This window comes from Podarcis vaucheri (assembly GCF_965113315.1).
Source record: "Podarcis vaucheri genome assembly, chromosome: 2".
Classification (NCBI taxonomy): Eukaryota; Metazoa; Chordata; class Lepidosauria; order Squamata; family Lacertidae; genus Podarcis; species Podarcis vaucheri.
In genome coordinates this window covers 134,324,677-134,341,837 of record NC_138760.1, presented here as the reverse complement: position 1 = coordinate 134,341,837, position 17,161 = coordinate 134,324,677, and the positions used below count along the sequence as shown (strand labels likewise).

Genomic DNA, 17,161 nt, shown 5'->3' with positions numbered 1-17,161 from the left:
GAAAAAGCTTCACCTAGGAAACCAATCTCAATTTTTAGTTCTTCATACACCGTATCCCAGAAGCCCTTGATTTTATCACATAGCCACCACATATGCAGAAGTGTCCCCTCTACTTGCTTACACCTCCAACGTAATTTTGATTTTCTTTTATACATTTTACATATCTTGGTTGGTGTTAAATACCATCTATAAAACATCTTTATCAAATTTTCTGTTATTGCCTCACAAGCCGTAAAATTCCAACTCTCCTTCCATAATTTCCCCCATGATGTTAATTGAATAGGTTTCCCTAAATTCATAGCCAATTTGATCATTACCGCCTTTACCTGTTCATCCATATCCTTCCACTCCACTAAGATTCCATACATTTTAGAAATTACTTTTCATAGAATCATAGAATCCTAGAGTTGGAAGAGACCACAAGGGCCATCGAGTCCAACCCCCTGCCAAGCAGGAAACACCATCAGAGCACTCCTGACATATGGTTGTCAAGCCTCTGCTTAAAGACCTCCAAAGTAGGAGACTCCACCACACTCCTTGGCAGCAAATTCCACTGTCAAACAGCTCTTACTGTCAGGAAGTTCTTCCTAATGTTTAGGTGGAATCTTCTTTCTTGTAGTTTGGATCCATTGCTCCGTGTCCGCTTCTCCGGAGCAGCAGAAAACAACCTTTCTCCCTCCTCTATGTGACATCCTTTTATATATTTGAACATGGCTATCATATCACCCCTTAACCTCCTCTTCTCCAGGCTAAACATGCCCAGCTCCCTTAGCCGTTCCTCATAAGGCATCGTTTCCAGGCCTTTGACCATTTTGGTTGCCCTCCTCTGGACACGTTCCAGTTTGTCAGTGTCCTTCTTGAATTGTGGTGCCCAGAACTGGACACAGTACTCCAGGTGAGGTCTGACCAGAGCAGAATACAGTGGCACTATTACTTCCCTTGATCTAGATGCTATACTCCTATTGATGCAGCCCAGAATTGCATTGGCTTTTTTAGCTGCCGCGTCACACTGTTGGCTCATGTCAAGTTTGTGGTCAACCAAGACTCCTAGATCCTTTTCACATGTACTGCTCTCAAGCCAGGTGTCACCCATCTTGTATTTGTGCCTCTCATTTTTTTTGCCCAAGTGCAATACTTTACATTTCTCCCTGTTAAAATTCATCTTGTTTGTTTTTGCCCAGTTCTCTAATCTGTCAAGGTCGTTTTGAAGTGTGATCCTGTCCTCTGGGGTGTTAGCCACCCCTCCCAGTTTGGTGTCATCTGCAAATTTGATCAGGATGCCCTTGAGTCCATCATCCAAGTCGTTGATAAAGATGTTGAATAAGACCGGGCCCAAGACAGAACCCTGTGGCACCCCACTAGTCACTCTTCTCCAGGATGAAGAGGAACCATTGATGAGCACCCTTTGGGTTCGGTCAGTCAGCCAGTTACAAATCCACTGAGTGGTAGCATAGTCAAGACCACATTTTACCAGCTTCTTTACAAGAATATCATGGGGCACCTTGTCAAATGCCTTGCTGAAATCAAGGTAGGCTACATCCACTGCGTTCCCTTCATCTACCAGGCTTGTAATTCTGTCAAAAAACGAGATCAGGTTAGTCTGACATGACTTATTTTTCAGAAATCCATGCTGACTATTGGTGATCACAGCATTCCTTTCTAGGTGCTCACAGACTGTTTGCTTAATGATCTGCTCCAGAATCTTCCCTGGTATTGATGTCAGACTGACTGGGCGGTAATTATTTGGGTCCTCTCTTTCCCCCTTTTTGAAAATAGGGACAACATTTGCCCTCCTCCAGTCTGCCGGGACTTCGCCTGTTCTCCAGGAATTCTCAAAGATGACTGCCAGTGGTTCTGAGATCACATCTGCCAGTTCTTTTAATACTCTTGGATGCAGTTCATCTGGCCCTGGAGACTTGAATACATCTAAACTAGCCAAGTATTCTTGTACTATCTCCTTAGTTATTCTGGGCTGTGTTTCCTTTGCTGAATCATTTGCTCCAAATTCTTCAGGTCGGGCATTGTTTTCTTTATCGGAGAAGACTGAGGCAAAGAAGGCATTGAGGAGTTCAGCCCTTTCTGTGTCCCCTGTTTGCAATTCACCATCTTCTCCTCTGAGTGACCCCACTGTTTCTTTGTTCTTCCTTTTTCTACGAACATACCCATAAAAGCCTTTTTTGTTGCTTTTAACCTCTCTAGCAAGCCTGAGTTCATTCTGTGCTTTAGCTTTTCTGACTTTGTGTCTACACGTGCTGGCTATTTGTTTGAATTCCTCTTTGGTGGTTTCCCCCCTTTTCCATTTTTTGTACACATCCTTTTTTAATCTTAACTGAGTTAAAAGTTCTTTAGATAGCCACCCTGGCTTCTTTAGGCACCTTCCATGTTTCCGTCTCATTGGTATTGCCTGACGTTGTGCTTTTACTATCTCCCTCTTAACAAACTCCCAGCCATCATGAACTCCCTTTCCTTTTAGTATTGCTGTCCATGGGATCTCACCCAGCACTTCCCTAAGTTTTATGAAGTCGGCTTTCTTAAAGTCAAGAAATTGAGTCCTAGTATGCCTGGCATACTAGTATAGTTCCTCTGTGTATTCTTGCCCCCTCTTCTTGATGTCTTCTGCTTCTGTTAGGTCCTTACCACTTTGGTCCTTTATTATGGTAATCTTTGTACAAAAAGTTCCTTTCATATCTCCAATTTTCTTGAACAGATCTCTGTTTTTCCCCATTCTATTGTTTTCCTCTTTTTCTTTGCATTGCTCGTTTAAGAAGGCCCTCTTGTCTCTCCTTGCTATTCTTTGGAAATCTGTACTCTATTTCTTGTAGGTCTGCCTTGGATTCGTATCAAGATCATTCTATCATTTTTGAGATTGCATCCCAGTACAGCTTTTGCCACTCTTTTCTTGACTATGAGGGCCACTCCATTTCTTTTACGGGATTCTTGCCCACAGTAGTAGTTATGATGGTCATCTGAACTGAATTCGCCCACCCCTGTCCATTTTAGTTCACTGATGCCCAGGATGTCAATATTTATTCTTGCCATCTCACTTTCACCACATCCAACTTACCTTTCAGCTTTGGCCCAGCCGTTTCATCAGCTCTGAATCTACTTGTCCTTGTCCTCCACTCTTCCTCAGTAGCATGTTGGACGCCTTCTGACCTGAGGGGCTCATCTTCCAGCATCATCACTTTTATATGCCTCTTGTCTTTGTCCATGGAGTTTTCTTGGCAGGGCTACTGAAGTGGCTGGCCGGTTCGTGCTCCAGGTGGATCACGTTTGGTCTAAACTCTCCACTATGACCTGTCCGTCTTGGGTGGCCCTACACAGCTTAGCTCATAGCTTCTCTGAGTTATTCAAGCCCCTTCGTCACAACAAGGCAGTGAAAGTGGCCCAATTCAATTCCATATTTTTCTTTCCCCCAGTTATTGCTTCTTGAGGTGAAATCCACCAGGGGGTTTTAGGTTCTAACACCACTTTATGTTTTTTCCATACTCTATATATCAATTTTCTTATTATATGATTCAAAATTGATTTCTTTCCATGTTTTAATATGTTGTTGTTTAGTCGTTTAGTCGTGTCCCACTCTTTGTGACCCCATGGATCAGAGCATGCGAGGCACTCCTGTCTTCCACTGCCTCCCGCAGTTTGGTCAGGGTTTTAATATAATTGTTTTTAAATAGGTTGGCGTTATCATTTGTCAGCCAGATTCCGAAATATGTAGTTTTATTTACTATTTCCAATCCTGATATTTTCTTTAGTTCTTCTTTTTCCTGTGTTGACATATTTTTTTCTCGCATACTAGTCTTATTTCCTCCAGATTTTCAGTCGTTAGAATTACATTGTCTGCAAAGGCCTTCATCTTGTGCGACTTCTTCCCCCTTGTTAGACCTTTTATGCCCTGGTCACTCCTTGTTGTCATTGCTAGGGAGAAAGGTTGTTTTCTGCTGCTCCAGACAAGCGGACACGGAGCAATGGATCCAAACTACAAGAAAGAAGATTCCACCTAAACATTAGGAAGAACTTCCTGACAGTAAGAGCTGTTTGACAGTGGAATTTGCTGCCAAGGAGTGTGGTGGAGTCTCCTCCTTTGGAGGTCTTTAAGCAGAGGCTTGACAGCCATATGTCAGGAGTGCTCTGATGGTGTTTCCTGCTTGGCAGGGGGTTGGACTCGATGGCCCTTGTGGTCTCTTCCAACTCTATGATTCTGTGATTCTAAGAATTCTAGTACCGTAATAAAAAGTAGAGGCGAAAGGGGGCAGCCTTGCCTGTTCCCCTTATTTACTTTATATTTTTCTCTTATTTCACTATTTAGCATCAATTTGGCTCAACACCCCTAAGAATATTTTCTCTGAGTCCTGTTTTTTCTGTAGTTTTTTTCATGGAGCTCCAAGAGATGATGTCGAAGACCTATTCCGTGTCTCTCAGCATCAAAATGGCTTTTTTATCTGATCGTGCTTCTAAATATTCTAAAATATCAATTATGTTTCTCATTTTATTGTGCATGTGTCTGCCTGGTAGGAAGCCAGCCTGATCTCTGTTTTTTATTTCATTCAATACTTTATTTTAATCTGTTGGCTAGGATGTTGGCAAATATTTTATAATCATTATTGAACAATGATATAGGTCTATAATTTTTGATTAGTGTTGGATCTGCTCCTTGTTTGGGTAGCAGTGTGATAAGTGCTTCTTCCCATGATTTTGGTATTCTTCCTTCCTTTAAAATTTGGTCCAGTACTGTTTCATTGGTTCTGATAATATATCTTCTAACTTCTTATAAAATGCCACCTATAATCCATCCGTACCTGGGGACTTTCCTATCTTTGCTTTTAAGATTGCTGCACCTCCATCATCGCTGTTGGTACATTTAGTTGTTCTATTTTCCAATCTGCTATTGTCGGGAGTCTATTTTGTGCTATGAATCATTCCATTTCCTCTTGGTCTTCTTCTTCATTGTAAAATTTCCTATAGTAATTTAATTTTTCTTTGCATATTTCTTTAGGATCTTCAATTATTTTTCATTTCTCTATTACTCTCTCTTCTTATTTTTTCTTTAACTGCCATGCAAGTAGCCTACCTGATTTTTTGGAACCACTGGAGAGGTATAGAAATGGGGCTTCTGTTGGGAAGGGGCTGCCCCATTTGTGCTTCTCCAGGGGCAGGAGAATATCTAGGGCAGGAGAATCCTTGCAGGGCCTCTGAGGCTCCCTTTCCTTCTTCCTCTCTCCCAGGACCCTCCAGCTTGTTTTGGCTCCTTGACTCCTCAGGAAGGATGAAAGAGACGGATCCTGCAAAGCTAGCAAGGATGGAAGGGGGAAGATGGACGGTTGACCTGGTCAGGTTGTCTCCTGCATCCCTCCTCTCAACCTCTGAGCGTTCCCTCCCAAGGACCTCCGAGAGATCTGGTGAGTCCCAGGGGAGTGGAGATGGGGACCTGGATGGATGGAGCCAGAGAGGAATTGGGGCTTGCTCAGTTAGGGGGTGGGGGGAGGCAGGCAGGCGGATGGAGATGGAGAAGGGGAGCACCTTTTTGGGCTCCGCCACCTGCCTGCCTTCCTGCACCTTTGTCATCTGCAGGCAATTTGAGCCAGGAATAGATCACAGCTCCCTGCCCGACGCGATGAATTGGCAGGTCTATCTAAACCAGTTCTGTGATCTGAATGCACTGCCAATGCCAGACAACTCACTGATCCTGCTTTGCAGTTTGAATGCAGATGGGGCCTCTGTGTGTTGTTTTTTCTTTTTGGAATAACTTCTTATTTGCTTTTAAAAACAAGGAACATAGGACTAATAAATGATACAAATATGAAGACTAAGTCTTCGCATGCCATTTGCATATCAAAAATAGCAGAATAAATTTGCAGGAATATCTAGTAACATATGGTTCATCATTAGTGGTCGGTGTATGAGTTCTGGGTTCATGAATTGGTTTGAACTGAGTTATAGTCACTTTTCCTCTTCTGTTGCTAATGAAAAAATACAGAGTTGGTCTCCTCATGGACATGGGAGGGGAGTTCAAAGTGAAGAAAGCGATTTACGTATAAATTTAAATTTAGGCCGACTAGATTGAGGCAACAGCTGATGGGGAGTGTTCAGGTGAAGATGTTGCTGGTTGTTTCATAGACAAGACGTGGACGTTCCATACATACCTGTATGTGATGAACTTCAACTCTTTGCCTGGAGACCAACAGCATCTGGGATTCTAATATCCCCCACCGTGAACCCAGAATGGAGGGATATCAACTGTTTCCTCTCTAAATGTTCTGCGTCTAGTCATGCCTTTTAAAACAGTGACCAGGCTTCTCTGAACCACCCAGGCCTTCTTAAATGCTGGCTTCAGAGTTTTTAGGGAAGTTGATGTAAATTCTGTCAGGGGTGTTGTTTTTGCTTCTGTTTGCATTTGATTGACCGAAGAGATAAATGACCTTGGAGATGGAGTGGATTCCAGGATTGAGCCAGAACAAAATACATTCCAGATAAAAGCCAAGCAATATGTCAGTAAATACCAGCCAACAAAGGCAGTGAAAACTATAGAGAGGCCCCACATCTAGCTATTTTTAGTTCTTCCTCTATCACAAGCATTAATTAACTTGGTTCAATGATCTGGAGCTCCATTTCTTCCTGAGACTCTAATTCACTTCTCTCTTCATTGCAGATGGAGATGAACTGGAAGGGAAGAACAAGGGGGAGCACAACAGAATCCACATAGTGGAGAAGTCATATAAACATTCAGAGTGTGGAGAGAACATCTGTCAGAGCTCCCAGGACACTTCCAGTCAAAGAAAGAGCTTTGTTCAGAGGGATAGTCTCACTGCACACAAAAGAGGACAGAGCAGGGAGAAATTGTATCAGTGCTTAGAATGTGGAAAGAGCTTCAGTAACCGCCAGAATCTCACTTCCCATCAAAGAATTCATACCGGGGAGAAACCCTATCAGTGCTTTGAATGTGGGAAAAGCTTCAGAAAGAGCTCCCATCTCACTTCCCATCAAAGAGTTCATACCGGGGAGAAACCCTATCATTGTCTGGAATGTGGAAAGAGCTTCAGTCTCGGGCACAGTCTCACTTCCCATCAAAGAACGCATACAGGAGAAAAACCCTATCAGTGCTTTGAATGCGGGAAGAGCTTCAGGGAGGGGGCCAAGCTCACTTTGCATCAAAGAACTCATAAAGGGGAGAAACCCTATCAGTGCTTGGAATGTGGAAAGAGCTTCAGTCAGAAGGTGAATCTCACTTCCCATCAAAGAATTCATACAGGAGAGAAACCCTATCAGTGCTTGGAATGTGGAAAGAGCTTCACTGATAGCTCCAGTCTCACTTCCCATTGCAGAATTCATACAGGAGAAAAACCCTATCAGTGCTTGGAATGTGGAAAGAGCTTTAATCAAAGCGTACATCTCACTCGCCATCAAAGAATTCATACCGGGGAGAAACCCTATCACTGCTTGGAATGTGGAAAAAGCTTCAGTCAGATGGGGAATCTCACTTCCCATCACAGAATTCATACAGGAGAAAAACCCTATCAGTGCTTCGAATGCGGGAAGAGCTTCAGGGAGGGGGGCAAGCTCACTTCCCATCAAAGAACTCATACAGGAGAAAAACCCTATCAGTGCTTCGAATGCGGGAAGAGCTTCAGGGAGGGGGGCAAGCTCACTTCCCATCAAAGAACTCATACAGGAGAAAAACCCTATCAGTGCTTGGAATGTGGAAAGAGCTTCAATCGGAAGGATAGTCTCACTTCCCATCACAGAATTCATACTGGGGAGAAACCTTATCAGTGCTTGGAATGTGGAAAGAGTTTTAATCAAAGCGCACATCTAACTTCCCATCAAAGAAATCATACAGGGGAGAAACCCTATCAGTGCATGGAAGGTGGAAAGAGCTTCACTCATAGCTCCCATCTCCTCGCCATCAAAGAATTCATACAGAGGGGAAACAAAAAAAGAGAAATAAAACAAAAAATATTAAACAATACTTACAAAATACAATTGTATAGAAAAGAGAAAGGGGAAATATAAACTAAAAATACTGTTTATGACATTTGTATCATATATATCATATAATTCATCAACCCATAGAAAGGCAGGCTCCCCCACTTCTCCCCTGCGTTACCCCCTCTTCTCCTCGTATCCCACCCTGAGAGATCCTTCCTTCCCTGCGTTCCTTTCAGGTCCCTTGCACCTCCAACTCTCCTCTTCCTATGTGTGTCCTCCTAAATTCAAAATAAAGGAATCTTAATAGAAAATATTAAAAATATAAAAAATACAAAAAAATGATGATGATGATGATGATTTATTGATACCCTTGTGAGGAGAATCAGAACTTACAGGGTTAAACAGTTCTGAGTGACATTACACATTCTGAGGCGTGGTTATGTTCACATACGGGAAACTTTCTTTGTGTGAAGCTCTTTCGTTTTTGACTGAGAGGCAAGAAGATGCCAGCCATTTCGCCGGGCTGATTTATGATGTTTTTCTACTCATTAAAGACTGTTGGAGATCAGAAAGAAAGCTTGCATTCAGTCTGATTTATTACCCACACAAGGCAACAGTTTTCCTGCCGCTGCAAGGACTCTGCTAAGTAAGAGAGCCGAGGGGGCTCATGTTTTCTATCGGCATGGACAGTGACACAGCAAGAAGCGTACTGGACACCATCTTACCTTCATAGGTTATGGGAAGCCAGCTGAGCTGGAGCCAGTTGGAGCTTTTGCCTAATGTTTTGAGGCAGAGAAGCTCGCTGGGGAGGATCTCATCTTCAGGACCGGGTGCCAGGGAGCTGCTGTTACGTGAGTACGCTGAGCCCCGGGGGAGGAGATGGCAGACGGCCAGGAGTCATATTCCGTCCCTTTTGAAAAAATGGCAGAAATTGGGAGGAGTGGTCCAGGAATCTGAAGGCCTGGCTGGTAGCCAAGGGTCTGTGGGAGGCGGTCCAAGGGCCTCGACAGCAAGCTGCAGCCGGCGCTTCAGCAGCAGATATTGCAGCTGCCCATGCTTCGCAGAGGAGGAATCAGAAAGCCCTGGGAGCTATAGTGCTCAGTTTGGAGGGCTCATAGCTTCCTTTGGTAGAGGGGCTTGAGACTGCTCATGAGGCCTACCAGGCACTAGAGAGAGTGCACCACAGGACCACAGCTGGGGCAAAGATCCACACCACCAGACGCTTGTTTGAGATGAAGCTGCGTCCTGGTGATAGCATCAGACAGCATGTAACCGAGATGCTTTCTGTTTTCAAACAGCTGAGACTGTTGCAAGTCAACTTTTCTGAGGAACTGAAAGTTTATATTTTGCTCAGCTCTTTGGACAAAAGTTATGACAATCTGTGTCTAACTTTGGAATCAATGAGTCCAGCCGATCTTACGCTTCAGTATGTGACTGGTAGCTTGTGTGACGAACAGGAACGCCGACTCAGAGAAGGCCGTGCTGGCACAGAGAGCCCTGCCGGGTGCAGAGGGGGGGGGGCCAGGCCAGCAGAGGGCACAGTTCAGGCTTTTTCCCTTGTCGCTGTTTTATCGGTGGGTCTGTTGACCATCTGCGTCGATCCTGTCCGCGGAGAGCCAGAGAGGCTGGGCAGGATGTCTCCAAGGTCGCTTCCCATGGCAGTCAGCCAGGTTTCCATGGCAGCCAGTCCAGGAGAGGAGGTCAGCGTGGGAATGCAAAGGGAGGACGTGACACAGGGAGTGACGGTTCTTATCAGCTTGCAGCTGCCTCCATGGCAACGCTACGGGACAACTCCAGTGAGGGCAGCATGCTGCGTTGGGTCATCGACTCAGGAGCCAGCCATCATCTGATGCCAGCGCCACCTGGTGGTGAAATGTGGAACTGCAGGGCTGTTTCAACTGGGAAAACAGTCACTCTTGCTGATGGCTCACAGAGACAATTAACCACTGTTGGCAATGTGTTTGTTTCTTTTTTACAGGCAGAGCTGGAAGTCTACGTTGTGCCAGGAATGAAGTGTTGCCTTTTATCTGTATCTGCTCTTGTAAAGGAGGGTTATAAGGTTTGCTTTGAAAATGATGTCTGTTCTATTTCCAGGGGTGGGAAACAACTGGTCAATGTTGCATGTCAGAACAACCTTTGTTCTGGAGACACCTCTGGAGGGTAAGGGGGACCCTGAAACTGCACAGGCGCAGTGTGCTAACGTTCCCACACGATTCGTGTGCTCATTTGTGGCACAGGAGAACATCACACAGCTGTTAGAAATATATCCAAAAGTTGCCAGAATGCACTGAGGGTTGCATGTGGTAAATTCTTGGATTTTTTTTTAATGATATTTATTAAAAGTTTAAAAATTACAGAAGAAAAAGAGAAAACAAATTTACAAAACATACATTACAATACATAAAAAAATAAAAAATACAATAGCAGTTAAAAAAACCACATCCAATATTCCATATCTTTATCTTTCATTTACTTGTTTCATCGACCTCCTCACACCTCCCTTTTTGTATTCTAGTTTAGTTATTTATTTCAGCGAATTCTTTCCATCTTTCTGTTTTTATTGGATGATTTATCTTAACAGTCTAACCTATTAATTAACTCAGCAAATCCTTTTCATCTTTCACTATATTCTGTCGTTCAATTTACCTTAATTTATTTTAACCTTATCTTACCATAGAATACCTTAAAGCTTAAAACTTAATACTTATTTATACATAACTCCTTATATCATTTCTACTAAAGCCAAATAGTTTCATAGAAACATTTTTTCCTAATATTCATTAATTTTACCCTAATTCCCAAAATAAAATTTTAAAAGCTTTCCTCCAATCTTCATCCAACGTCTCATCTTCTTGGTCTTGGGTTATGTCAGTCCTTACTGTCCATTCCCTCTAGTCCATCAACCTGGTAATCTTATGTCCGAGGCTCTTAAGTCTTTTCCATGTCCCTTCTGCAGATCTTCTTCTTGTTTATACCTGCACTTTGCCTTGTCTTTTGTTGATCTCTTTCTTAGTTTCTTTCCTTTCTCATTGAGGAGTAGGTCTCGGGGAAACTCCAACCCAAAAATATCTCCATCGCCCCTCGGCAGATCAGCCCATTCCCCACAGTCCCATTCCCCACAGTCAGCAGTGTAGTCCAGAAAATATTTAAAAGCATGTTTCAAAGTCCATCCAAAATTAAGAGCCCCCACAACTCCAGACCCCCCCCCCTGGCCGGTAAATTCTTGGATTGTAGGGCATGCAAAAGAGCAAAGATAAAAAGGTGCAGTTATCCCAGATCGGAGTGTTGAATGGTTTCTTTAAATGTAAAGGTTCATCATTGTTCCACCTGATGTATGTGTCTTTAAGGGGCCGGAGCAAGGGCCAGAGTAAGATAACGAGACCCAGCTTTACAGCTGTGAAACATAGCAGGTGCTGCTGAGTTGTATTTGATTAAACTGTGTCAGCAATTGGGTAGAGTATATAAGGAGCAGCACCTAGCTCTCCCATTTCCCTGGGGGATGGGTTGGTGGTTGGGTCATGTTTGTTTGTTAATATATTTAGTGTAAATGGAGTTTTTGTTTTTCTTATTAAAACCTTTAAGTTATTTTTGAGTCCTTTCTTTTTAATGCATGGTCTCCCCAGCAAGCTCTCTGCAGCGTTACTATACTGCAAAAAGCCAACATCTTTGGTTATGGGCCCAGCTGCTGAGTGGATGACTGCATATTTTTGGACTCTGAGAAAGGTTTGAAAACTCCTTCTCCTGTTAGCATAGTTTTTGTGGGTCTGGAAGAGTTCCAGAATGGTTGACCGGGTTCCTGAAGCTGAGAAGGCTCTGGTCTTCCCACAGCTGACAGATGAGAACTATAGTTTATGGTCTTTTCGGGTGGAGGCGCTTTTGACCTCTAGAGAAGTATGGACCTATGTAACTGATGACCCTCCTAACCCTGTAACTAATGCTTGGTCGAAAGGAGATGCGAAAGCCAGGGCGATAATTAATTTGGCAGTCAGCGACCAGCAAGTAGTCTATATAAGAAATAAGAAAACTGCCAAAGAAATGTGGGACAGTCTTGCAGCAGTCCATGTTAGAAAAGAGTCAGCGTCTGCATTGACGTTTTTCAAGCAGTTGTACCAGACGAAGTTGCAGCCTGGTGGTGATTTGGCAGCACACTTGAGACGTCTGGAGGAAATACGCGGTGAATTAATTCGAAGGGACATGGAGGTACCTGATATTCAGTATGTTTTTATCATCCTGTGTTCCCTTAATGAGGACTTTGATTGTATAGCTAGCCAGATATCTGCCATTCCACCAGCACAATTAACTGTGGAAGGGGTAACGGCAAGATTAATGGGCGAGTTGGATAGAAGGGAGGCTTGTGCCATAAGCACTCCTGTTTCCAGAAAGAATGAGGAACACCATATGCAAACCTGTGGTGATACAACTGCATTTAAAGCTGCAAAGCGTTGTTGGTTCTGCAATAAGCAAGGACATTTTGCAAAGGACTGCAGAGCCAAAAGAAAGCAAAGTACTTCCAAGCCTGTTTTTGTTCGTCAGTCACGGTCAGCCCAGCAGCCGGCATCGTATAGTAGAGACAGAAACGAGCCGCGAGCTTTTCACGCTCGGACTACAGATCGTAAAAGAATTAAAGGTGCCAAGTGGAATTCTTTTATTGTCGACTCAGGTGCATCTCAGCACGTCTGCAATGATCGAAGCTTGTTTATTTCTTTCGAAGAGGAAATTGGTAATGTACATTTAGCCAATTCACAAGTCCTGCAGTCGCTTGGCAGGGGTACTGTTAAACTTGACTCTTTAAACATTACAATAGCGAACTGCATTTACTGCCCGTCAGTGGACAATTTATTATCAGTAAGGTGCTTTGCTCGTCAAGGCATAACTGTGTGTTAAAGTCTATGTGTGAGTTTTTCGATGGGAACAAACGTCTATTGTATGCCCGGGAATCTGATGGTTTATATAGACTGTATTTTCGCACCTACTCCCAATTCCCTATAAATTGCAGAGCAGCACAGTCAAGCCAGGGGTTGAGGAATGTAAGACCACATTCTGGGTGTGTCCACATGGCGCACAGAATTCTGGGACACCTGAATTTTGCTGATGTAATTAAGACAAAGAGTATTGTCAATGGCCTCAACTTAAAACCATGCAAATTCTTTATGCAATGCCTATCCTGTTTCAAGAATAAGATTAAGGTTGCACGCAAGGGTAGGTGCTCAGATAGGAAAGTAACTGAGCCATTTGAGCGTGTACATTGTGATTTAGTTGGGCCACTCCCACCATCATTAGGAGGTTCTAGGTACTGGCTTACCCTCATAGACCAGTATAGTAGATACTGTTGGACTTATGCAATAGCTGAGAAGTCCCAAGCATTTGAGAAGTACAAAGCCTTTTGCAACTGGGTAAAAACGCACTTTAACAAACCTATTAAGAACCTGTTTTCTGACCGGGGCGGGGAATTTGTTTCTGAGGATTTTGAGAAATTCCTGGAAGTGCAGGGGACTACTCATGAGTTATCTTGCCCCCGAAGTCCCTGGCAAAATGGGCTTGTTGAAGTTGTGCAGCGTGACTTGCAGGCAGGGGTTGAAACTTATCTGCACGATGCTAATTTGCCCAAAGTTTTTTGGGCTGAAGCACTCCATGCCTTTTGTTATGTTAGAAATCGCAGTTATCATTCTGGTTTAGATGTCACCCCCTATGAGAAGTTGTTTAAAAAACGCCCTAATCTGAAATACCTACGTATTTGGGGTTCAGATGTAATAATGCATTATCCCACTAAGCAGAAATTGGGTGAGCGTAGTGTTCAGGGAAAGTTAATGGGCTACCAGCAGGGGGCGTACAGCATTTACATACCAGCAACTGGCAAATTTCATATTACCAGAAGCATGATACAAACTGTAAATTGGAATGGAGTTGCTGTTTTCCAAGATACTGATGGTATAAATGATACTGAGGTAGAAGAGGAAGCAGCAGCAGCAGAAGGAGGAAATTGTGCTTCTGAATTAATGGGAAAAGACAAAAAGCCTGTTGGATCTGATAGTTTGTTTGAGGATTTAAAGTCACAGGCACCCGAGGGGAGGTTAGATTCTCTTGAGTTTTCTGACCGTGAGCTTAGCCTACAGGCACCTCTTCAGTCTGACAATGATGATTTACAACCTGAAACTAGTAGTTCACTGAGTCCCATTAAGTCTGAGGAGTCTGACTCTCCATCCGGACTGAGACGTTCAGATAGAAAGAGGCAGAAGCCACAACATTTCGCAGATGAACATTTTAATACTGTGTATGCCAATAAGGCGGTTTTTGAGCCAAAAAGCTACAAAGATGTTCAGAATTTACCTAAGCACCAAGCTGTAAATTGGTATAAAGCTATGAACTCTGAGATAGCTTCTTTAAAAGAGCATAACACTTGGTCTCTTGTACAACAAACCCCAGATATGAGACTTGTTGATTCAAAATGGGTTTATAGCGTTAAAATGAATGATAAAAATGAAGTTGTAAGGTACAAGGCAAAAATAGTTGCTAGGGGTTTTCAACAAATTCCAGGAGAAGATTATGATTTGTGTTATTCACCAAGTGTAAAATATGAAACAGTTAAGCTTTTGTTAAAAGATGCATCACAATGTGGAAAAGCCCACTATGCAATGTTTCTCTGCTCTTAAGAGAGTGGTAATGTACCTTAAACATACCAAACATTATAGGTTGCAGTTTACATCAAGTATTGACAAAGGTTACACATGAAAGACATGTACAAAGTATGCTTTATGTTTTTGTTCCACAATGATGAACCGCAGGGGAAATGTTGAATTGTTTCTTTAAATGTAAAGGTTCATCATTGTTCCACCTGATGTATGTGTCTTTAAGGGGCTGGAGCAAGGGCCAGAGTAAGATAACGAGACCCAGCTTTACAGCTGTGAAACATAGCAGGTGCTGCTGAGTTGTATTTGATTAAACTGTGTCAGCAATTGGGTAGAGTATATAAGGAGCAGCACCTAGCTCTCTCATTACCCTGGGGGATGGGTTGGTGGTTGGGTCATGTTTGTTTGTTAATATATTTAGTGTAAATGGAGTTTTTGTTTTTCTTATTAAAACCTTTAAGTTATTTTTGAGTCCTTTCTTTTTAATGCATGGTCTCCCCAGCAAGCTCTCTGCAGCGTTACTATACTGCAAAAAGCCAACACGGAGAGGGTAACCACAAGGCCTTTTGAGCTTGTGCATACAGACCTTTGTGGACCCATGCCAGTGCCAAGTCTGGGCGGAGCCAGGTATGCGCTCACGCTGACAGATTATTTTTTGAGGAATGGCTGGATTTTCTTGCTGAAACGGAAAAGCGAGGCGGTGCAAATGAAAAAAGACTGGGTTGCAGTGGTGGAACTACAGTTTTCCACCAAGGTGCAGAGCTTTCAGAGTGACCGAGGCGGAGAGTTCACCGGGTCTGTCTGCTCTGCAGAGTTTCTTCCGCCAGAAGGGGATAAGTCACAGGTTGACGGTTGCCTTTTTTCCTCAGGAGAATGGCGTAGTGGAACGCAGGAACAGAACGCTAGCTGAGGCAGCTGACGCTCTACTGTTTGACTCTGGTTTGCCTCAGAGCTTTTGGGCCGAAGCTTGGAAAGCTGCCAGCTTCACATTGAACAGGTCCTATAGCTCTGTTGTAGGAGACACACCCTATTTCCTGCTGCACGGGAAGAAGCCCAAGGTGCATTTCTTCCGTGTGTTCGGTTGCGAAGCTTGGGTGCTTGTGCCAAAGGCTCAATGCAAAAAAGGTGACCCAAGGTCCCGGAAAATGATCTTTTGTGGGTACGAGCCTGCGACAAAAGGGTGGAGGTTTCATATCCAGAAGGCGATCAGTCCAGGATTCTAGTCAGCAGAAGTGCTGAGTTCTGTGAGCAGAGTGGGTGGTCAAGGATCCATGCGAATCCTGACGTTCTCTCAGAGTGTCTGTCTGATTTTGCTGAGGAGGGAGAGTTAGAAGCTGAACCTGTTGATGAGGACCAGGTCTCTGACCAGAGTCAAGAACAGGGAGGGGCATCTCCACAGGTTGTTAAAAGAGAGCCCAAGAGTGAGCCTTCGTCTCCCATTAGTCAAGTGCAGAAGGCCAGAAGATGCAGTAAGTCAGAGGGGGGAGTCTTCTGATAACAAGGACACTTGCTGGCCCCAGTGGGTCAGAGGGAGCACCTGAGACAGTGCTCAGACGTTCCACACGCGCTACAAAGGGGGTACCACCTGAGAGGTTTGAGGTCACCAGCATGTGGGTTGGTTTAGCGCAGTGCGAACCAGAGTTTTGAGGAGGTTCAACAGTTGCCTGAAGCGGAAGCCAGGAAGTGGCAAGAGGCAATGGGAAAGGAGTTGAACTCAATGAGGTCCTTAGGTGTGTTCTCCACCACGAAGCTGCCAGAGGGCAAGCAGGCCGTGAGCTCTCGTTGGGTTTACAGGATTAAGCCCACAGCGTCTGGAGAACCACAGTACAAGGCGAGGCTTGTAGCCAGAGGGCTCACGCAGAGAAGGGGGCTGCATTACACCGAGGTGTATGCTCCTACGTCCCGGAGTGACACTCTGCGCGTGCTTTTAGCAGTAGCTGCTCAAAGAGGGCACCAAGTGCACCACTTTGATGTGGATGTGGCCTATTTGAACTCGGATCTGAAGGAGGATCTGTACATGTTACCTCCTCCAGGGTTTGAGGGCAATGAGCCAGGTGTTGTGTGGAAGCTACACAAGTCAATTTATGGTTTGAAACAGTCAGCCAGAAATTGGAACATGTGCCTGAATGAAGCTCTGGAAATATTGGATTTCCGGAAGAGTCTTGCAGACAGTTGCCTGTACCTGAAGGGGTCAGGAGAGACACAGGAAGCGATTCTGGCGTTTGTAGATGATATTCTGTACGTGGCACAGACAGGTAGACCGGTGCAAGGTTTTGCCAAAGAGCTTGGTAAGAAGTTTAAGCTCAAAAACCTTGGTCCCGTTCAGGTTTATCTAGGCATTAGGATAGACAGGTCTGAGAACGGGAGTTTCTTGCTCAGTCAGAAAGGCAAGATTGAGCAGTTGCTTGAGAAGTTCCAGATGTCTGACTGTGCAGGGGTCAGAACGCCCATGGAGACCAACTTTGTGAAGGACAGTCAGCTTGGGGAGCGTTCTGAGTTCCAAAACCCTGAGGTGTTTCAGTCAGCGCTAGGGAGTCTGTTATCTCTCTCAGTGGAGCAGACCAGACATAGCGTTTGCTGTGAATCTGCTCAGCAGGGAGGCTACAAAG

General features: G+C 44.1%; 2 protein-coding genes across 4 annotated transcripts in view; one reads left to right on the top strand and one right to left on the bottom strand.

Moving 5' to 3' along the window:
• The window catches only part of LOC309525751 (uncharacterized protein), a 375,811-nt gene that overhangs the window by 1,613 nt on the left and 357,037 nt on the right, over positions 1-17,161 (top strand). Inside the window, exons 3-4 of one of the 3 annotated variants that reach the window (XR_014216533.1) lie at positions 5,226-5,399; positions 6,118-6,622. The exons of 1 other annotated variant lie outside the window; for it this stretch is intronic. The gene's annotated coding sequence lies outside the window, so the exon portion shown is untranslated. Of the gene's footprint in view, positions 1-5,225; positions 5,400-6,117; positions 6,623-6,649; positions 6,757-17,161 lie in introns of those variants that run through there. One more of the 3 variants, XR_014216532.1, reaches the window with a different exon arrangement.
• The window catches only part of LOC309525753 (uncharacterized protein), a 400,379-nt gene that overhangs the window by 282,066 nt on the left and 101,152 nt on the right, over positions 1-17,161 (bottom strand). The gene's annotated exons all lie outside the window — the stretch shown is intronic.